Source organism: Pleurodeles waltl, chromosome 4_1 (assembly GCF_031143425.1).
Source record: "Pleurodeles waltl isolate 20211129_DDA chromosome 4_1, aPleWal1.hap1.20221129, whole genome shotgun sequence".
NCBI classification, from domain to species: Eukaryota; Metazoa; Chordata; class Amphibia; order Caudata; family Salamandridae; genus Pleurodeles; species Pleurodeles waltl.
The window spans coordinates 700,626,990-700,650,167 of NC_090442.1; positions in this window are offsets into that span (position 1 = coordinate 700,626,990).

Genomic DNA, 23,178 nt, shown 5'->3' on the forward strand with positions numbered 1-23,178 from the left:
ATCACATTCAAGCTCCTCACCCACACCCACAAAGCAAAGCACAACACTGGACCAGAATATCTCAACAGACCGTTCCATGCATCCACAGAATGACTGCTGGTGGCAGATTGTTCTCCCACCTCGCTGCCAAGACATGGAACGCTCTTCCTATCCACCTGCAACAGACACAGGACCTGATAGCCTTCAGGAGACACCTCAAGACCTGGCTGTTCGAGCAGCAGCAGCATCCCCCCCAGCGCCTTGAGACCCTCACGGGTGAGTAGTGCGCTTTACAAATGCTGTGATTGATTGATTGAAGGGGGTCCTCAAGGAAATGGATTAATCCTTAAAAATGAATGATGCTGGTATATGTTCAGGGCAGCTACTGTCACAGACAGGAATCTATGGGGAAATGGAATAACACCTAAAAAAATGAATGCTTGTGTGTGGCTGTGAGTCTATGCCAGTCAGGAGTTGGAAGGATGGAGGCACAATGGCACAAAAAATTATATAAAAGAAGTTTTAAAATATGTAAAAAAATGAAGTAAAAAAATTTAAACAAAATAAAATGAAGAAATAAAAATATAATGAAAACTAATTGCTGATGTTTGCACTATGTGAGTATGAGAAACCCATTGGGAGGCAAGGAGATGCAGGTCAAAAATGCAAAAAAAAAATGTATGTAATATAAAGCACTATTCATCCTATTCATAATATAGACTACAACGATATCAGACATATTATTTAAACTGATATCAGGGAAACGTAAAAAAATGAACAAAAACAAAAAGCCATAGCCCTCTCCTATAAATCTCCCTGGAAAATCGCCTTGAAAACTGGAAAAAAGGGTGGCTGAACAAAATGGCTGGTGGTCACATGGTCAACCAAAAATAGCAAGTAGAGAGGCACAGAGAACACATGCAAGCCTACGGCAAAAGCAAACTGACTGGCTCCACAAAATGACCACCAGGCACCTTGTCACTCAACTACAGCGAGCCAGGATGAATGGAGATCAAAGAACACATGCAAGGCTAAAGTGAACAACACTGGCTGGCTACACATAGGGCCTGATTCTAACTTTGGAGGACGGTGTTAAACCGTCCCAAAAGTGGCGGATATACCACCTACCGTATTACGAGTCCATTATATCCTATGGAACTCGTAATACGGTAGGTGGTATATCCGCCACTTTTGGGACGGTTTAACACCGTCCTCCAAAGTTAGAATCAGGCCCATAATGTCCACCAGCCACATGGTCAAACAACAGCAGCAAGCAAGAGGCATTGAGAACAAAGAACACAGGCAAGCATATGACAAAGCACACTGGCTGGATACACAAAATGGCCTTTGGTCACATTGTAAAACCAACAATGGCAAGCAAGGAGGCATGGAGAACACAGACCACATGCGAGCCTATGGCAAGTCACCCTGACTGGCTTCACAAAATGGCCGCCGGCCACGTGGTCAAACAACACCAGTGAGCAAGGAGGCATGGAAAAAAACAGAACACATGCAAATCTATAACAAAGCACAGTGGCTGGTTACACAAAATGGCCTCTGGCCACATGGTCAAACTAACATCAGCAACCAAGGAAGCATAGAGAACAAAGAACACATGTAAGCTTATGGCATAAGCACACGGACTGGCTGTACAAAATGGCCACTGGCCACATGGTCAAACAACAACAGCAAGTAAGGAGGCATGGAAAACAAAGAACACATTCAGGCCCTCATTCTGACCTTGGCGGGCGGCGGAGGCCGCCCGCCAAAGTCCCGCCGTCAGGTTACCGTTCCGCGGTCGAAAGACCGCGGCGGTAATTCTGACTTTCCCGCTGGGCTGGCGGGCGGTCGCCTTCAGACCGCCCGCCAGCCCAGCGGGAAAGAGGCTTCCACGATGAAGCCGGCTCGGAATCGAGCCGGCGGAGTGGAAGCTGTGCGACGGGTGCAGTTGCACCCGTCGCGTATTTCACTGTCTGCACAGCAGACAGTGAAATACATGTAGGGGCCCTCTTACGGGGGCCCCTGCAATGCCCATGCCAGTGGCATGGGCACTGCAGGGGCCCCCAGGGGCCCCGCGACCCCCCCTACCGCCATCCGGATCCCGGCGGTCGGACCGCCGGGATCTGGATGGCGGTAGGGGGGGTCGGAATCCCCGCGGCGGTGCAGCAAGCTGCGCCGCCGTGGAGGATTCAATGGGGCGGCGGTACACTGGCGGGAGCCCGCCAGTGGTGCCGGTCCGACCGCGGCTTTACCGCTGCGGTCGGAATCCCCATTGGAGCACCGCCGGCCTGTCGGCGGTGCTCCCGCGGTCCTCCGCCCTGGCGGTCTTTGACCGCCAGGGTCAGAATGAGGGCCTCAGAGTCATATTTAGACTCTTTTTGCGCCGAATGTGCATCAAAAATTTTGACGCTCATTCGGCGCAAACCATGCACCATATTTAAACTTTGACGCCTGAGCCCGCGGATGTCAAAATTCCTCTGTGTGCATCATTTTTTGGATGCGGGAAACTGCCTTGCATTAATGACATGAAAGGTAGGCGTTCCCTCCCAAAAAATGACTTTAAGGCCTGTGCGCCTTATTTATACTCCTGCGTCATTTTGACGCACAGGAGGGGGCGGGCCTTAAAAAACGGTGCACAGCCTGATGTGTGCCGTTTTTTAACGCCTGGGTGAGGGCAGGCGTTAAGGGACCTGTGGGCTCACTTCCATGATCTCTGACCATGGAAGGAGTCCAGAGGTGCCCTTCCCTGCCCCCAGGGACACCCCCTGCCACCCTTGCCCACCCCTGGAGGACACCCATGGATGGGGGGACCCATCCCAGGTAGGTACAGGTAAGTTGAGGTAAGTATATATTTTTCATTTTTTTAAAGTGGCATAGGAGGGGCCCAATGACCATGCCCAGGGGACAGAAGTCCCCTGGGCATGGTCATTGGACTAATGGGCATGACTCATGTCTTTGCTATGACAGGAGTCATTTCAATGAGGGTTGTGTGTCAAAAAATGGCGCAAGTCCGGTTTGAGGCATGATTTTTGCCTCAAACCTGACTTGCACCATTTTTGGACGCACAACCCCTATTTTCCCCTACGCAGGCGCTGCCTGGTTTGAGTCATTTTCTTTTTACTCTGACCAGTCCCCAGCGCCGGCTAACGTCATTCCTTAAATAAGGCACCCGCATGGCGTGTAGGAATGGCGTTAGCCGGCGGTAAAATTGTTGACGCAAATAATAACTCACAGTTTTAATTTAATTAAATGCCACCCCTGTCCTAAATGATTTTTTAATTAAAACTACATACACCACAGAAACAGCTCTTTCATGCATGCATGACTAGTAGTGGGCCTACTGGCTGGATGGCCCAATGGCAGACTAGGACACATAGTAAAATGAATAAATATTGCAAATGTAACAAACATGGAGAAAATGTCCTGAACAGTTCAACATTTTTCCTTTACAAAAGATGAAAAATGAAATGCAAAAAAAATAACTAGACCCCTACTGAATCTCCAAGCCACCCACCACAATCACAATAAAATTTTAAAATCAAATAAGAGTACAAAGAAATACTGGTGCATGCCTTCTATTAAACAAACGAAAACCCATATACAATATTTTTTTAGCTTACTAGTGATATCACAAAAGCAAAGCCCTTAAATCCAATGGTGTATATGCAGCAGACAAAGAGAGTGAGAAAGCACTGTGGACAGGAACAGGAAGTTGAATTCTTTGGGGCACTTCATGTTGAAAAAAGAGTTTAAGAAAAGGCTTCTCGTACTTAAAAACAGCTTTCACAGTTCACTGGATTAGAATATCTGCTTGAAAATGACTATCTGAGTAGATTTAGCTGTTTCTCAAGTAGAGAATCTGCCCAAGGTGCGAAGTCAGTCCTCGCACTTACCAGCAGCACGAAAAAGGCACGGTTGTGGGCAGAAGCTGTGATAGTGGGTGCAAAATCACATGCATGTTCGCAAGTCTAAATGTATTGTGATGCTTGCCAGTACACACCAAAACAAGTCTCTTGCACTAACAGAAAAAAATGCAACCACGTGCTGGGCAGAGTGAAATTTTCCTCACACCCCTAGTCAGGATAGAGGTATCCTCACCTCATAGGACAGATGGAGGAGGTCCCTGGGAAAAAAAATCTGACTAACTTGTTTTGGGCTGATTGACCGCAGTGCTCAGCGTGGCTCTCACATGTAATTCCCCGACAGATCCATGGATCCAGAGCACAATCGAAAAAAATGAATCCAGGCAAAGACACACTCACCAACCACGTATGGGTTTACACAGAGTTTAGCTGCATGTGGGGATTTGGCCACAGGGCCTGACTGCAGGCCAGGCCCTGTGGCCAACCTTATACCACACTCAGCCGATGGCTGGGCATGGCGTAGGGCTGGATACATTCAGTGGGTTTGATTGCAGGGCCTGGCCTGCAGTCAGGCCCTTGGCCAATCCCACAAGGCACCTATGACTCGTGCCTCTCTCTATAGTCCCTTAACGAAGCATGCACATGCAGGAGAACAGTTACAGTTATTGAAGAATGAACTGCCATTTAACATCAACATTAGAAGACTATTAATTTTCAAATCTTTAAAAGCTATTAAGGACAAAAATCATTAGTAATTTCAAACATTTTATTCACATCATAGCATTTCTTCAACCATGCAGTACGAATGGTAACTATTGGTTCAGCCTTTTTCCTATTTTCTTTTACTTCCGCCTCACAACCTTTTGAGACTTTCACAAGATCATAAAAGCTTGTGGCAGGTCGAGGAATTTCCCCTCAGGTCTTGCGAGCCTTTCACAAGGTTGCATGCATAAATGCTGCAAGCTTCACCCCCTGAAGCTTGTGAGCTATTCTTGTTATGGTTTTGAGGAATCCAACAAAACTGTAGGGAAATAGTGGTACGTGGGACGGAGTATCCTCTCCACTGAGACCTATCTCTTACATGGCAGGTGTGTGTAGTAGGGTATGGGGAGAGACTGACCTCTCCACACAAACCTCTGGTGTTGGGGATATGTCCCAGGGCATAAAAGTCACCTTTCACTGTAGGCAGATCCTCCACCTGAGGGAAAACAATGTAGCTGCGCATGTGTTTCAGCAGGGCAGATAACACTCTGGACAACACGTTAGAGAACATTGGCTGTGACATCATTGATGCCATGGCTACTGTTGTTTGAAAAGACCCACTGGCCAGGAAATGGAGTACTGACAGGACTTGCCCTAGAGCGGGTATTCCTGTGGGATGGTGGATAGCTGACATCAGGTCTGGCTCCAACTGGGCACACAGTTACTGGATTGTTGCACAATCAAGTCTGTAAGTTATAATTATGTGTCTGTCTTCAATTGTCGAAAGGTCCACCACGGGTCTGTACACCAGAGGATGCCGTCATCTTATCATCTGCCCCAGCGGACGTGCCCTATGGAGGAGAACGGTGAGCAGAGGGTAATACACCACATAGTTTTCACAAGGCTGTTTAGCACAAACGTAAAATTTTCTCTATGAGCATTTGTCTGTCCATATTTGTGGCCTAAATAGGTGTGACGCAGTTAGTTGGCCTGCCATGTGGCCCCCTGAAATGGCAGCTGCCTGACCTGTAAGGTGGGACAAGGGGAAATGAGGTAACTGCGCTGGCGTTGGCGGTAGGCGGTCGAAGACTGCAGCGATATTCAGCATTGGTTACCATTGAGCCTTATGGGTGCCAGGAGCCAATGACGATGTACGCCGGCAGTGACGGTACGCACCACCGCAGACGTGACCACCATTTTCTATCTGTTCACTCACTTGATACCTGACCTTCAACAGGAGAGGACCTACACTGCAAGTGCTGCTGTGACCTGTGTCTGGAAGCAACAATGGCTATAGTGTCTGGGGAAAGGGCCCCTGTCTTCACTTCGGAGGAGTTGGACAGATTAGTAGATGGGGTCCTATCCCAGTACACGCAACTGTACGGTCTTCCAGACAAACAGGTGAGTAAACTGTGTGCATGGTGGATGGCACATGATTGTATGGCGTGTCGTGGATGGAAGAGACAGGGGTGGGTGACAGGCAAGCATGTGAGGATGGTGTGTGTATGTATTTCTGGGCCAGGGTGGGAGGTTTGTGGCCAACGTGTGAGAAGAAATGTACGGGGGACTAACATCCATTTTTACTTCACTTTTCCTCTAGGTCAGCGCCCACCAGAAGAAGGGGATTTGGCATGCCATCGCCAAGGAAGTGCAGACCCTGGGGGTTTACCATAGACGTAGCACCCACTGCCGGAAAAGGTGGGAGGACCTGCGCCGCTGGACCAAGAAGACAGTGGAGGCCCAGCTGGGGATGTCCTCCCAACGCGGAAGGGGTGCCCATCGCACCATGACCCCCCTGATGTACCGGATCCTGGCGGTGGCATATCCGGAGTTGGATGGGCGCTTGAGGGCATCACAGCAGCCACAAGGGGGTGAGTACACTCTCATTCAGCTGACTCTGCGTGTTTGATGCGGTGTCTGGGTGGGGGAGGTGGGCTGTGGGTCCCCCTAGGCCACAGCAGACGCGCAAAGGTAGATCCATTGATTTGCAGCCTCATTCCCAGTCCAACCCCTAAGGTGGTATTTGCCCTCTCCTCCTAGTCAGGCTCCTATGGCTTCCAGCTTTGCATAAAATGGTTCTCAACAGATTCCCCTATGGGCATGTGCTTTTCCCCTGCCCTGTCAGTGCATGGCTTAGTGCATAGGGCTGCTCCCTATGTGTTGTGTCCGTCAACGGTAGTGGTGTTGCAGGCATTGACCATGTGTCTCTTCTGTCTTTCCCCCCCTTTTTGTTTTGTCACCCCTGTCCTTGTGTGCATTAGCATCATCTGGCAGAGTAGCAGTGGCACCAGAGCAGGAGGGAGCTGCATCCCACATGGCCCTGGAGGGTGAAGTAACAGAGTCTGAAGGCACCAGTGGGACGGAGGGTGAGGGGAGCTCCACGACGGGGACAGGAGCAGACACCAGCAACAGCGACTCCTCCTCTGATTGGAGCTCCCTTGCAGTGGCGGGCACCTCTGTGCTCAGTGCATCAACAGGCACAGCCGCCACCGCCCCCTACAGCACTGCCCTCCCAGCAGCCCCTCATCGAGTTGCCCATGCCCGCTCACCCAGGAGGGTGAGCATCTATTTCACCCCAGGCACCTCAGCCCCTGCCCCAGTCAGCCCTGCTGCCCTCAGTGAGGAGGCTATTGACCTCCTGAGATCCCTCACTGTTGAGCAATCAACCATTTTGGATGCCACCCAGGGTGTTGGGGTGTGAGAGGCAGTTGCAGCAAACACATGCATACCTGGAGGGCATTCATTCTGGCGTGGCGGCCCAACAGAGAGCATTTCAGGCTCTGGCCTCAGCACTGATGGCAGCCATTGTCCCTGTGTCCAGCCTCCCCCCTCCAACTTCCTCTACCCAGACCCAATCCCCTCTACTTCAGCCTATCCCAAGCACACCATCAGACTAGCATGCACACTCATCAACACACAAGAGTGGACATGGCAATCATAAGCACCACACATCCCACAGGCACTCACACAAGAACCATCCCCATGCAGACACACCAACATCCACTGCCTCCACTGTATTCCCCTCCTCCATGTCCTCGTCCTCCCTCCCTGTCTAGTCTCCACTCACACCTGCATGCACTACATCTTCACCCACTACATCACCAGCACGCCCATCACCACACACTGCTCACAGGCAATCACCACCCCACTACCATTCACACATCCCCTGTGTCCTCTCCCAGTGTGTCTGTGAGCCCTCCTCCCAAACTACACAAACGCAGGCACACACCCACCCAACAACCATCCACCTCACAACAGCCTACGGTCCATGCACCTTCACCCAAATTCAGCAGACGTACACCTTCTACAACCACTACCTCTTCCTTCACGCCCAAACCCCCTCCATCTTCCCTCCCAGTGTGTCTAAGAAATTCTTCCTCGCAAATTTTGACCTCTTTCCTCCACCCCCCCATCCTTCCCCTAGGGCCAGGCTGTCCAGGTCCCAGCCCAGCACCTCAGCCACCAAATCATCCAGCACAGTGGGCTCAGCAAGTCCGGTCACATCGTGGGCGGCACCCATCAGGGCTGCCATTGTGCCACCTAGCGAGGCTAAGGAGCAGGCCATTCTGCCACCTGCCAAGGGGAAGAAGGTGCCCACATGCCGGAGGGAGAAGCCGCATCTACCAGCAAGCAAGGGCTCCTCCAAGCCAAAAGGGGACAGTGGCAAGGCACCAGCAGCGACATCAAAGGTGGGGAAGGGACACAAGCCGAAGAGCAGGTCAGGACGGGGCACGGAGGCTCCGGCTGAGGGACCCTTTCTGTCAACCAGAACATCAACCTGTACGGCGCTGGACACTGCCACCTGCACCGCCATCTGCACTGCCACCTGCACCGCCACCTGCACGTCTGCTGCCTCAGCAACAGTCCCCAGCATCATCCCCAGTGGGCAGCCATCCGAGGCTGCAGGAGACGTCTTGCTGTGTCCCTCAACACATGCACCACTGCCAGCACCTCCGCAACAGACACCGCCGCAAACACCGCCACCAGCCCAGCGACGTGCTCAGACAGTGCCACCAAAGCTGACATGGCAATCATCCCCAGTGGCAGCCGTCCGAGGCTGCAGGAAACGTCCTGGACCCTGCCCAGCGTACATGAGGCATGACTCACAGCACTGTTTGTACTTGCAGGTGGCAGATGAAGTTGCAGCAGAGTGGAGTGTGTCTCTGCCTCCATGGAGTATAATGCTACCTGTTCCCAGGCAATCACGTGGCACACACACCCAGGTGAGGGAATGGGACCTGCCACACTGCATGTGAAGCACTCTGGGCACAAAGCCCCCTCCAGAACCAGTGGAGATTCACATCCACTACCTCAGTCCTTGGCAGGATGAAGCACTCTGGGCACAAAGCCCCCTCCAGAGCCAGTGGAGATTCACATCCACTACCTCTGTCCTTGGCAGGATGAAGCACTCTGGGCACAAAGCCCCCTCCAGAACCAGTGGAGACTGTTATCCACTTGTGAGACTGTGGCTTTGCACTCTCCAGGATAGAGCAGTGGGCAACCCACCCACTGGAGAGACTTGAGAGACTGTGGCTTTGCACTCCCCAGGATAAAGCAGTGGGCAACCCACCCAGTGGAGAGACTTGAGAGACGGTGGCTTTGCACTTCCCAGGATAAAGCAGTGGGCAAACCACCCACTGGGGAGACTTGAGGGACTGCGGCTTTGCACTTCCCAGGATAAAGCAGTGGGCAACCCACCCACTGGAGAGACTTGAGAGACTGTGGCTTTGCACTCCCCAGGACCAATCAGTGGGCATGGAGCCCCCTTGTGGATCAGTGGCATTGTCTGTTCATCCGGCTGAGGTGTCCCCCTCCCCCTGTGGTGCCTGATTATTTTCCATCTGATGCCCCTGCAGTGTTCTCTCTGTTTTGAGTCAGGTATCTTGTGTGGGCTTCACCCATGCATTTTGAGACACTGATCCACAGACAATGATTTCATTAATATCCAGACTTGTGTAGTTGGTGTACATATTTGTATATACTGATATTTGAATTTGGCCTATCTGATATTTCAATGATTACACTTGTTACACTTGTTACAATCATTTCATTTTGTCCTTGCGTTCTTCCAGGGAGTGATGGGGTGTATATGTAATATTGCTGCATGTATTTGTGTGTATGGGGTTGTGGGTGGGGGTGGGGGTGTTGCGTGTGTGTGTCACTCTCTTTTTCCTCCCCCTCCCCTGTGTGCTAGGTGCAGTACTCACTGTGGTCGTCGCCGGCGTCTTTGCTGCTCCTGATACAAGATGAGGTAGACCAGCATCGGAAGGACCTGTAACTCGGGCTCCATGGCATCCTGGTTGCTCGTAAAGTGTCGAAAGTTGAGTGGTTTCCATTCCAAGTACTGTTTCCGTTTTGCTTTTGATGCCATTGGTACCACCCCGGAGAAGGTGGCGGATAGGCGTGTTGTAAAACAGTGGGCGGAACCTTGTATTCCGCCTGTCTGTTGGTGGTTACCACCGCGGTGTTTGTTTCTACCGCTGTGGCAGTCAGAGTGTTAAAGTGGCTGTCTATGTTGGCGGTTTCCACCATGGTCATGATTCCATTTATTTTTCCGCCGGCCTGTTGGCGGTATTACCGCTGCTTTAACACCGACCTCCAGGGTTGTAATGAGGGCATTTGTCTCACATGACACATGTATGTAGTAATGAGTATGGAAGGACTGGGCTCTTCAGTGAGACCCCTCTCTTGAATGATGGGTGTGCGTAGTAGGGTGTGAGTAAAGACTGGCCTCTTCCCTCAGACCTCTCTCTTACATAAAAGGTGTGCATAGTAGGGTGTCTGCAGTCACTGCCCTCTCTTTCCACACCTCTTTTTCAGATAAAGGGAGTGCATATTAAGTTGTGCACATGGACTGCACTCTTCTTCCAGACCTGTCTATCATACGATGTTTTTTTTTAAGTAGGGTGTATGGAGAGACTGCCTCTCCACTAACTCCTCTCTCTCAGATGATGGGTGTACATATGTAAAAGGGTGTGTACATGCACTCGCCTCTTCTGTAATATCTCTGTCTTACACAACAACTCTGCATAGTAGGATGTGTACCTGGAATACCTCTCCTGTCAGACCACTCTCTGAGATGACCAGTGTGCATAGTAGGGTGTCTGTATGGACTGGCCTTTCTTTTTAGACCTCTGTCTCAGATGACAAGTGGGAATAGAGACTGGCCTCTCCGCTGAGAGCTCTCACTCAATGACAGGTATGCATAGTATTGAGTGGAGAGGGACTGCCCTTTCCAGTCGGATCTCTCTCTCAAATGATAGTTGTGCGTGTACATGGTCTGGTCTCTCCTGTCAGACCTTTTTCCCAGGTGACACATTAGAGTAGTAACTTGTGTGCATGGACCGGTCTCGCTTTTCTGACCTCTCTCTCAGATGACAGGTGTGAGTAGTAGGATATGTGGAGAGAGGCTTGCCTCTCCACTGAGACCTCTCTCTCAGATGACAGATAAAAGTGGTAGTGAGTGGAGAGGGAATGTCCTCCTTGCTAACACTCCTCTCTCTGATAATTGGTGTGCATGGTATGCTATGGTGTGGGAAGAGACTATACCCTACTCACAACTCTCACAAAGCCGATGAGCGTAAATAGAATACTCTGACAAACACCATCTCCATTAATACTGCTTCCTACAGTAGCAAGTGTGATAACTACAGGGTATTCAAAGATAACATACTGCTTTCTACTGTTCACAATCCAGCAAGAGTCTTGTGAGATCGTTACTTTTTTTGGGAAAATAAGAATTAACCATCTACTCATCACAATACTTTTACACACTTCCTCTCAAAAACAATGACTGCAGGATGCATTCCTACTAATTGAGTGTATTCAGAACTCATCTACCCCTTTTTACTATTCACGATCTTGCGAGAGTCCCGCAAGATTATAAAAATGCTAAAAACAATATACATTTATTTTCTTCACAGTAGGTATCACTTAGATACCTCTTCTTTAAATCTAGGTGGACAGCATGCCTTTCTTCTGCCCACTTATATAGCTTTTGTATTTCAACAGCCAGACAATCAGTGTGCTCACTCCCATGAGAGCGTGAAGGCTCATGGGAAAATGGGGCCTCTCAGGAAGTCACAGGGCTCCATTTAAGAATTTGCGCCCCCCACCGGACTCTCACGGGATTCTCACAAGCCTAACCTTCCAAATGTACACTAATTATTGACATTAATTTCCCCAAAACTATTGAAAGAATTTACACTAAATCACAAAAAAGCACAACCTGCGGACCAAGATATCACTTCCTGCAGAACTTGGTGTAGTTCTGTTCATCAGTTTTTGCTATAGACGTACCTAAAGAATAAGCCTATGGAAAATGCATGGTAGATTTTACATTCTGGGATCCCCCTGCTTTCTCAGCCTCCATTTGACTGACCACCCCAACTCATGCAGGAGATGAGGTAGATGAACCTTTTTTTGGGAAAGTTTTGTCAAGATTCAGCAAATGGGGCAAAGTTATTAGCAAACTAAACTTGGGAGTCAAAATGCATCGATGGTGTTGAAGGTGATGAACTAAAAATTGAATAAATTTGTATGGACACTTTTTCTGGAGTGCAGTTGTATCAAAACTTTTTTTGTGGAGAAATAAAATGAGGGAAAGGTCCGTCCCTAACGCTAGCACCAATCTGTAGAAAGGGCACTGCAAATGGACCATTTTATATATGTGTACCGTTTGAACATTTCCTTTTAGACAAGAGGTTTTCTAACAAGTTTATGAATGGATTGAGGAACTAGAAAAATAGGAGGTTTTTGATAGCTTTAGAGGAAACTGAGGAGTCGTGCCGCTTCCAGGTATCTTGCCAGCATGTATTTCCAGCATTGCAATGAGTATGCGACTCCGGCAAGTAAAATAAAATCGAAATAGCATGGCACACACTCCTAATGTTTATTTTAAGTAAATAGGTTTATCGATGGTGATAAAAAAATAGTATACGCAACAACATTATTTATATGAAAAATCATTTTCATATACTTTATGGAACCGCGACCTATGCACCACGGAGCTGTGTAGGGTTCGCGGACCCCATGTGACATAGTAAAAAATGGTTCTGATAGGTGGAATACCTTTCTATCTTAGATACAGGATGGTCCAACCCCTTTTCGCCATCATTTTGGGTGTGACTGCAGATCTGCACACTTTTACTTGGAGAGTTGTAGTTTGGGTTTGGCCTGGTGTCTTTTTGGATTTTTCTTTACGAAAAAAATGGCATCTGCTGCTGAAAATGTGTATGAGGAAGAGGACAACATCTTGTATTTGTATTTGTGATTCTTGTAGAGCGCATTCAGACCAGAGGTATTGAAGCGCTATGCGAGTAATAGAGCCAAAGCAATCATAGATCTAGAGGGAAAATAGCCATGTCTTAAGATGGTTACGAAATGGTAGAAGAGAGGGGATTGCTCCATTTGGAAGGGAATTTCATAGTTTAGCGGCTGCTGTTGAGAAGACCCTATCTCCCCATTTTACTTTGTGGGTTCTAGGAATCTTCGCTAATCTGAGTTGAAAATTATCTTAATGAGCGATTTGGTGTGTGCCAGCTAATTGCTGTTTATAAATATTTGGAGCCTTGCGAGCAAAGACATTCTTGCGCCAAGCACAGTGTCCTGAAGGTGATGCATTTCCTAATTGGAAGCCAGTGCAGACTCCTAAGGCCCTCCTTAATGGGGGCAGACCTGGGTATGCCTAGTACTAATCTGGCTGCCAAATTTCGAACAAGTTGTAGCTTATTCAGGGCAAGTTGACTGATGTTCAGGTAAAGGGCAATACAATAGTTCAGCCTGGACACAATAAGGGTGAAGACTACCGTATCTCTAAGTTCATGTGGGATAAAAGGAAGGATTTTCTTAAGAAGTTTGAGTAGCCAAATAAATTGTAACTTTATTTACCTCAACATCAAAGGTTAGTCCTGAGTAACAAATGACTTCAAGATTCCTAACAGCAGCTGTTGGAGTTGGTAAGGTCCCATAGGTCTCGGGCCACCAGTTGAGGTTCCAAATGGTGGGGTCCGCACCAAAGACCATAACTTCTGTTTTGTCCTAAATTAGTTTTTAACCAATTCTGGTTCATCCATTTATTGATTTCTCTCATACAAGTTTCAAATCTGCCAGCTGTGATGTTTACGCTGTCTTGCAAGGTAACAATGATTTGGGTGTCATCAGTGTATGAGGACACCTGAAAGTCGAAGGAACAAATCAAACAGGCCAGGAGGGTGACGTAAAGATTAAAAAGAGTTGGACTCAAAGATGATCCCTGAGGGACCCCACAAGGAAGTTTGTAAGGGGGTGAGAAGAAATCCCAACACTTATCAGATAAAGTTCTGTCCTGGAGAAATGTCTCCAACAAGCTCAAGGCTGAGCCTCTCAGACCTGCCTTGTAGAGGCAGTAGATCAGAATTTGAGGCGATATGGTGTCGAATGCAGATGACAGATCTAATAGAGTCAGAATGGCGCATCTTTTTTGGTCAACCAGTTTTCTTATAATATCAGTGGTGACCAATAGTGCGGACTCAGTACTATATTGTTTGCAGAATCCATGTTGGGAGATGTCTAGTTGGTCATGAGCCAGCAGAAAGGAAGCAAGTTCTTCGTTTATATGCTTCTCTAATATTTTATCAAGCATTGGAAGAAGATCAAATGGATGCAGATTTTTGAAGTCTCCTTGGTCATAATGACAGTCTCTTTCCAAGTGTTGGGAAACTTTCTGATTCTAATATTTCTGCATAGATCTTTTCTAGAGGTGCTGCTATGCATTCACTGATCATTTGCAGTAAAATGCATATTAAAGGAAGAAGAAAAGTGGCTACGAAGAAAAAAACAAAGCATCATTTGGGAGTTCTTCAGTATCCCAGATGGCAAAAAAAGGTGAATGTCTGGAAAGTAACCTACAATATATGCCAAAAGGTGCTTTCAAGAGGCAGTGAAAAAAATACAACTGCAGTACTTTGAGTATGTACAAACCCCTAAGTACAATACATTCTACTCAATTGGCAAGAGCAGAAATAAATAGGCTGGATACTGAAACAAGAGGGATGCCATTCTCTAGAAATGAGCCAGGAACATCACCCAGCACTGCTAGTATTTCTATCATTCCAGAATTTGCAAAGGTGGGAACATTTTGCCCAAAATGTGGTGCCTGCTCTAGGAGAGTAAGCAGTCCCCACACTTGTAGAGATAATAAATGCACATCATTGTTAATTTTTGTTGTTGTTGAAAATAAGCTGTGTTTGTTCATTTTATAGCTTGTAGTTTCGAGTTTAGTAAAGAAACCAAAAAACACCAAACAAAATTCAAAATAACTTAGAAAACCCCCGGAAAACTGATTTAAAAAAGAAAAAAAACTGTTCTTTTTAGAACCAATTACTATGGTTAAAGAAATAACTGTTATATAATTTATGTATGTCTGTTATACTATTGACTGATAGGTGCATGAGTGCCTTTATGTGTGAGTGAATGGGCGCCTGAGTTACTGTATAGGTGAGTAAATGGGTGCATCACTGTCTGTATGGGTAGCTGATTGGATGCATGAGTGGCTGTATAGATGAGTGACAGGATGCATGAGTCCCTGTATGGATAAGTGATAGGATGTATGGGTTGCTATATGGCTGAGTGATTGGGTGCATAATTGGCTTGATGGCTGAATGAATGGATGCATGTGTGTCTGTATGGGTGATTGAATGGGTGACTGAGTGTCGATATGGTTTCGTGAATGGGTGTATGAGGGACTTTATGGGTAAATGAATGGATGCAAGATTGCCTGTATGGGTGAATGACTGGGTGTGTAATTGGTTGTATGGGTGAGTGAGTGGGTGCATGAGTGGCTGTATGCGTGAGTGAATGGGTGCATGAGTGACTGTATGGGTAAGTGATAGGATGCATGATTGGCTGTATGGGTAAGTGAGTGGGAGCATGAATGATTGTATGAGTGAGTGAATTGGTGTCTGAGTAGGTGTATGGGTGAGTGAATGGATGCATGAGTAGCTGTATGGGTGAGAGAATGGGTATAAGTGTTGTATGGGTGAGTGGGTGCAAGGGTGGTTGTATGGATGAATGATAGAGTGCATAACTGCCTGTATGGGTGAGTGGCTTGGTGTGTAATTGGTTGTATGGGTGAGGGAGTTGGTATGTGAGTGGCTGTATGTGTTAGTGAATGGATGCCTGAGTAGCTGTATGGGAGAGTGAGTGCGTGCATGAGTGACTGCATGGGCGAGTAGCTTGCTGCCTAAGTAGGTTTATGGGTGAGAAAATAGATACATGACTGGCTGTATGGCTGAATGAGTTGGTGCATGAGTGACTGTATAGGTGAGTGACTGAGAGTATGAGCAGCTGTATGAGTGAGTGAATGAGTGCATGAGTGATTCTATGGGTAAGTGATTGGGTACATTAGTTGGTGTGTGGGTTAGTGAATGGATCCATGAGTGACTGTATGGGTAACTCAGTGGATGAATGAGTGCTTCTATGGGTGAGTGAGCGTGTGCATGAGTAGATGTATGGATAACTGATAGGGAGCATGAGTGGCTATGTGGTTGAGAGAATTGGTGCATTAGTAACTCTATGGGTGACCGACTGGGTGTATGGGTGGCTGTATGGGGGAGTAAATGGATATATGAGTGGCTATATGATGACTGATAGATGCATGAGTGGCTGTATAGGTGAGTTAATAGGTGCATGTTCGGCTGTATGGTTGAGTGACTGGGTGCATGAGTGGCTGTATTGATGAGTATCTGGGTGCATAAGTAGTTGTGTGGATGAGTGATAGGGTTCATCAGGTGTGTATGTGTGAGTGACTAAGTGTATGAGTGGCTGAGTAGGTATGTGACTGGGTAGATAAGTGGGAGCATCGGTGAGAGAGAGGGTGCATGAATTCCTGTATGTGTGAATGAATGATGTGGCTTAATAGGTGTGTCAGTGGGAGTATTACTGTGTGTATGAATGACTCAGTGGGTGCATGAGTGAGGGAATGGGTGCATGAGTGACTGTATAATTGAGTTAGTGAGTGCATGAGTGTATGTATTGGTGAGTGACTAGGTGTATGAGTGACTGATGTGTGAGTGATAGCATGCATCAGTGTTTGTAGGCATGAATGACTGGGTAGTTAAGTGATTGTTAAGGTGAGTGAGTGGGTGTAAGAATACTGTTATCAGTAAGTGAGAGGGTGTAGTTGTTACTGTATGGTTAAGTAAGTGGGTTCATGAGTGAATCTATGTGTGAGTATGTGACTATATAACTGGTATATGACTGAATGGGTATAGCTGTGATGTATTGATTACTTAATGACTGTATGGGTGGTGTATGCACGACAGAGTGGTAGTATCTATGTGTGTGAATGAGTGGGTAAATAAGTGAGTGAATCAATAAGTGATGTATGTACATTACTTACATGACACAGCGAGTGAGTGTGTGTGGCAGATACTGTATAGGTCAAAAACCAGGAAGGACACTGTATTATACATAACTAATTCTGGTTTAGAATAAAAAATGGTCGCTACATGTCAGAAACAAATACTTTTCTGCCACTCTGTTATCTTCAAAGTTTTGATGACAAATGCTGTTAAAAAAAGAATATAAATATGTTAGAAGGATATTTATATGAGATGCAAAACAAATCAGTATACATAAATTATGCTATAAGTGTATATCACATTTTACTAAAATATTTTATTTTCCCTCTTTTTGTTCTCACGTTCCGTCCACTAGCACCTATAAACAGAGTACTGTATAATCTTCATTGAACAGTGCGGAAAAACAATCTTTTTGATTGTAGAAACAAAATATATCTCCACAAAGTACTTCACTACAAGTAAGTGATACTGTAAATTGCACTCACTACATGTTTTACATTAGTTGATGAAGGCACACCTACTACATTTTCCAAAACATCTTATGTTAAAAACAGTCTGGTTAGGATTATAGCTGGTTCAAAACGACAAACAAATATAATCCACTGTTGAACTTTCCTCTCTCTTGTAGACATCACCCATTTGCTTTTTTGCAGCAATCCCTTTGATTACATTTATTCACACTAAAAGACATGATCCCTGGTAGACTCAGTGATGTATTAAGCAGTATATGTATCAACACAGAACACTGCAGCTCATATTTTTTTAAAGAAACAATGCTTAGACCTTTGGCTGAAGGAATAGTAGGTAAGAATTAGGAAGTTTGAAAGGCAATTTTTGTTTGAATTGCAGGCTGCTGTCCGTGCACTTCGTCTATCCAGATTATACCTTCAAATGTCCAGTATAATGTCCAGATGTAATATTTAGACCTCTTTGAAAGATGATAGCCAAAGTACAGTAAGTTCTTCCACAAATTGATTTCTGACCAACTTTAAAGTTTGCAATCTTGGTTTATAATTTTGTTTCATCTGCTCTGCATCAAACATTGCTATAATGTATTTACCACTCCTCTGTATAAGCAATGTAGAGAATACATTTGATTTACAGCCTGGACAGGTCATATATTAGGTACTCTTCTTTATTAGTTTATCAAGAGACACACTTTTAGAATCCTGCAGAGTTAAGTACAGAAATCGCTCAGATTGGATTTCAGTTGTAGATGAGAAAGAACAATATTCACACTCATTATTCCTTGTATAACTCAGTCCAAATATGTCTTCAATAGCTCCATTGTTTTCCAGTTTTATTTTCTTCAACCCTTCTTCGTTAGCTTTCTTTTCTGTCTTTTCTATAATTTTTGGGGATTATTTTGGCAATATTCACTTAGGACATAATACCCATTTCTCGTAAACAGGAAACTGTCCCAAATGAGGAGCATATTTACTTCTTAATCAGTTGTACTCTTTCACACAATTTGCATCTTCACTAAGCTTATACTCAATAAAATCAACCAGAAACAAACCAGATAATGTTTGAACTGGTAAAAATGCTACATATGATATTCCTTCTTTAAAAACTGTACTTCCGATATTAATAAATGCAGCATCAATACTTAAGCCTTGGCACTTGTGGATAGTTATGGCACATGCAAGACAAACTGGAAACTTCTTTTCGTCTGATGTACTGTCGCGTGGGCTCTCATTATCCTAAATGAGACTACTGGATTTCTAGGCAGCAGGATCGATAATGGTGTGGGGGACTGAGTCTGACCCACGTGTAAGGAACTCTGTCACCCTAAATCCGGTTGTTGCTCCGGCTAACTAGCAGTGCCTCATTTCTCCCACGGGGAAGAAATGATTGGGCAGCCGAGCGCATGACATCTTTGGAACTTCTCAGGGAAGTCGTGGTCACTCAGATCCAAACCAACTCTCTCATTCACTATATGGTCTCATATACAAATGACAAAGACAGTATAAGTTTTATATAATGTTTTAATAAAACGACTGTATTTTAGATATTAAGGCGTGAGCCGCAATAACCAGAACAATACAACATAGTAGGATTGATATAGTAACCAGGAGAGTAAAACATAGAAATAAAGCTATCATAATTCCTAACCGTTTCTACTCTCCCTCTGCTTGTTCTATTTAGAGCACAGCATGTTAAGCTTTCAGCTTGCCTTTCTGTATCACTAGGGAGGCGGACACACTCATACCTGAGCAAAGGCCTGTGATCTGGTTCAGCATCTGCAACGAGGCAGTCAGCGTCTAGTTGTGGTTCCCTGGTCGGAATCTCCCTCTTGCATGTATTGGGACAAGGAAGTGATTTTATAACTAACATGTCATCGTGATCACAAAATGTTCCTACGCAGGAATGGCAAGTCTAGACTCCTACCACGTCTATCGGCAATGTACCAGACTGTATCCTTGACTAAAGCACAGAGTGAATATGTTATGAAGAACTCCAGTGCTGAAGTAGGCAAAACAGTGTGATATGAATAAAAAACAACACCGTAGAACTGGCTATTCTGTAAAATAACAGTACGAAGCCTAATAGAAAGCATTTAGAGCAAAGTGCACAGAGGCTCTAAGCTGTTAGCAAATGAATAAAATATATTTAGGGCAAAGTGCACAGAGGCCTAAGGCCTGAAGCTAATGCGCAAAATATAAGTTAAACTGACCACACTACACCCTCCCCTTGTCGGTAGCAAGTGGTTCCAACAACATAAAAAAAAAACATGACCTAAATTTAAACCCAACATTTCGACAAGATGAGAAGACAACAAAGTCATAAATTTAGGAAACATGTGACGATAGAGCAAATTGCAATATAGTGTCAATTTAGTCGGGAGAGAGAGAAAAAAAAATCCAATTGTCAAACAGAAGCAATAGAACGTAGAAGCTCCTCCACTTCGAGATATGTCAATATCGGAAGATCCACGCCACAAAGTACCATGGAGCAGGTGTGTTCCAAAGCCCCAAAACCATTCAGGGCGGCACCCCGTGTAGTGCCACGGAAAGAGACAAAACCATCTTCCTCCAGGAAGGGAATCTCATAATCCGCTTCACGAAGCAAACGCAACCGCAGTGCACAAGTCTGGGAATGAGCCCTAATCGGGAACATCAACAGATCAAGATCAACCACTGGAGAGCGCTACAGTGAGAGACAGAAAGCCAGTGCATGTTCAAACGAGCACCAAAGGCATCGAAACACGGGTTGCACACAATCCAAAACCGGTCGGAACGACAAAGACCAGTCACACTCCAAATGAGCCAGGAGTGTTGCTCCAAAACACTGCATCATGCGTTCACGACACAGCTGCGCTGACGGGAGCAGCAATACAGGATCTCGTTGCGGCGGGGCAGCCATTGCGAAAAAATAGCAACAATAGAAAAACTCCAGCCAATAAAGCCAAAGTAATTGGGAAACCCCCAAAAATGCTTCCGAAAATAGAGTGTATAGCCGAAGGTATCAAACCGAATATGGAAGAGAAGGTGTGAACGAAACCAACACCAACGGCTTTGAAAAAATGAGCAATACCAGCAGTGCTGGATGCATTAAATATACGTCCCACAAGTTCACCGAAGTGACTCGGAAAGTTAGTATTCAAAAGGGACTGTATCTCCGCCGATGACCTTGCCACTTGAAGTGCGTAGGTCTCGCTAGCAGATGTAAGGGCCACATGCTTTTGAAACAATAAAGCTTTCAGCCGACTCAACTTGTCGAAATCAACCTTGGAAGTAGCAATATGAGGCCAGATGTCCGCTACCTCCCTAAATTCAGTAGGGGGAAACAACACATTCCCGCAGCACGTAACGGCCTTGTTGACGACAACGACGTAAACTATTCCGGCACGCATGCCACAGCAGCGTTCGCTGTTAAGAACAATGTAACTGCCGTTAGAAAGCACCTGGAAAGTGTTTTTAATTACCGAGACTGGAACTCCCTTCAGATAACAAGCTAAGTTAGCAATCGAAGCATTACACGCTCCGTGCAAGAACAGCTGTTTACAAACCATGGAATGGCTAACAGAAGCTTCGCATTCGCTACCGCTAAGAAAAACTTCCCGCAAACCATTAACACATCTGTACTGAAAAGGAAGCTCCCACACCTCGTGTATGTAACTGTCACCCAATAGTTCATATCTACCCACCGGAATGTGCTTCAAACAAGAAGTAAATTGCAGAGTGGAGATAGGCAAATTAATAACCCCATGAATCAACCACTCAGCTGACGGAATCTCAGCCACCGTAAAAGGCAGTTTCTCCAACTTTTCAATATTTAACATAACATACGTCGCTTCCTTCTTAGCCATCAATTGTTGTTGACGAGTTAAATTAAAGGAGATAAAGATCTCTCTGGCACGAATGTGCTGCCATGGAACGCGACCCGCCTTCAAGGTCTGAAGAGTCCAACCCAGCTGCATGATAGATCGTGTCTGACTCTGCCCATGATATAAAGAAGACATGTCTGATTTTATAATGTCAATAGCAGAAGAGACAATGCTGTCAATCGTGTAAACACGGTCAGAAAGGGTATGCATGCCATTATCAACAACAGACAAAGGGCCTGATTTTAACCTTGGCGGACGGCGGAGGCCGTCCGCCAAGGTTCCGCCGCCAAATGACCGCACCGCGGTCACAAGACCGCGGCGGCCATTCTAACATTTCCTCTGGGCCGGCGGGCGCTCTCCAAAAGAGCGCCCGCCGGCCCAGAGGAAATGCCCCTGCAACGAGGACGCCGGCTCAGAATTGAGCCGGCGTAGTTGCAGGGGTGCGACGGGTGCAGTTTGCACCCGTCGCGTATTTCAGTGTCTGCATGGCAGACACTGAAATACTTTGCGGGGCCCTCTTATGGGGGCCCCTGCAGTGCCCATGCCGTGGGCATGGGCACTGCAGGGGCCCCCAGGGGCCCCGCGGCACCCCCTACCGCCATCCTGTTCCTGGCGGGAGACCCGCCAGGAACAGGATGGCGGTAGGGGGTGTCAGAATCCCCATGGCTGCGGAGCGCGCTCCGCAGCCATGGAGGATTCCCCCGAGCAGCGGAAAGTCGGCGGGAGACCGCCGACTTTCCGCTTCTGACCGCGGCTGAACCGCCGCGGTCAGAATGCTCGTGGGAGCAACGCCAGCCTGTTGGCGGTGCTCCCGTGGTCGGTGGCCCTGGCGGCCACCGGCCGCCAGGGTCAGAATGACCCCCAAAGTCTGCAGCAGATTTTCTTGATCAATCTGTCTTAACCGGGCTGCAGCCTCCTGCTGGGAAAGTTTCCAAAACTCATTATACACTTCGTATAAGAACCTTTTACTCCGGGGCACCTTGGGACCTGACAAGAAATCTTGTAAATCAGTACCATTAGACAGTAACTTGAGGTGTGACTTAACTGCACCCAGCGTGGAGTACTTCAACCATTGTTGACAAAGTTTCCCCACACTGTATGTAGTTATTATATCTGCATGTTCTGGTGAAATGTAACGAGGGTCTGCCCTACTAGTCCTGAACCCCCCAGAAGAGGTAACAAAACGTTGATGACACTGATTAGTGTCTACAGGCCACAATAACCACCCGCCCGGATGTAACGATGAAGCGTTAAGCGTACCATTCTGGACCCAATGCGTAAATTCACTAAAAGTAGCATTCACATAGTGCTGCCAGTTATTTAATTTAGAAGGGAGAGGTATTCTAGGCAAAGTCAATTCTCTAATCGACGCCAAGCCCAAACAACTAGTCTGTTGTACTGTGTCATTGAGGAAAATCATTTGCACAGGGATAATGCATGCTCGAAATAATGTATCTCTGCCTTGCATCTGCCAATTTTTCGTACCCCAAACACTTTTCAAGTCAACAGTCTTCAACCAGTATTCATATCCTTCGACCGAAAGTTTAGATACAAACGAATTAGAATACAGTAATTTAGTATCGGTCAACAAAATTTGCTTATTAGAATACGGTGTCACTTTAAAATAGTAAGACTTAGCGTTTCGCTGATCATGCCCAGAAAAATATGCAAATTTATCATTATACGTTTTCGAACTCCCTTGTGGAGGAGTCGAGCAATGTTCCCATTGTACATAATTAAAGATGGACTTAGGGCTACTCGCTTTGTGAATAAAGTGGTGTCCATAATAGGTGTAGCAAAACATATCACCATGATTATCTTTAAATTGGTAAGCATCTTCATCGTCATAGACAGTATAATATTGCAAATCTTTTAGCATAGCATCTACTGTCTTCACATCCCAATCATCAGAAACAATGCCTGGAATAACAATATCATTCATTGATAACTTAAGAACATACGG